The 669-nt window shown below is 49.5% G+C and overlaps 1 protein-coding gene across 1 annotated transcript in view; it reads right to left on the bottom strand.

Annotated features, from left to right (window-relative positions):
- The window catches only part of LOC109926199 (active breakpoint cluster region-related protein-like), a gene marked incomplete at its 3' end in the record, with an annotated part of 35,299 nt that overhangs the window by 26,710 nt on the left and 7,920 nt on the right, over window positions 1-669 (bottom strand). The gene's annotated exons all lie outside the window — the stretch shown is intronic.

Raw genomic sequence — 669 nt, 5'->3', positions numbered from 1 at the left:
TGCTGTCCCTATCCTCGGAGGGTTTGATGGGGACAGTGTGGAGGGAGCTTTACTCTGTATCTAACCCCGTGCTGTCCCTCTCCTCGGAGGGTTTGGTGGGGACAGTGTGGAGGGAGATTTACTCTGTATCTAACCCCGTGCTGTCCCTCTCCTCGGAGGGTTTGATGGGGACAGTGTAGACGGAGCCAATACTGACAATGATAACGTTTTCATTGCAATGATGAGTACCTTGTTCAGTGAACAGTGAAGTGGCCACTTTCTCTCTCACTGAATTTCAGGGACTCGTGGCATTTCACAATCTGAGCTGTATCTCCACAAACAGTAACAGGATTTTCCATTTTGACTCGTCGATGAGTTTGTTTTTGATCACAAATGTGATTTTTGTCACAACTGACACACACATGGAAGTTACTTGCTGCAGGCTGACAATTCTGCATTGCTGAGTGCCAGTATTCTCATACACAGAAACAGGCAGATTCACACACTGTTCCTCTGCCTAGCAACAAGACTCGCTAACAAAGCAACATGCAGGACTGCTCTCACTGGAGAACTGGGTGGGCACACTGCAGATTCCACTGATTAAACACACAGACCCCTGCCCGTTACACACACAGACCCCTGCCCGTTACACACACAGACCCCTGCCCGTTACACACACAGACCCCTGCC

The sequence above is a fragment of the Rhincodon typus genome, unplaced genomic scaffold (assembly GCF_021869965.1).
Source record: "Rhincodon typus isolate 14 unplaced genomic scaffold, sRhiTyp1.1 hic_rhity00000104, whole genome shotgun sequence".
NCBI lineage: Eukaryota > Metazoa > Chordata > Chondrichthyes > Orectolobiformes > Rhincodontidae > Rhincodon > Rhincodon typus.
The sequence above is the reverse complement of the archived record's forward strand: the minus strand, read 5'-3'. Positions and strand labels throughout refer to the sequence as shown.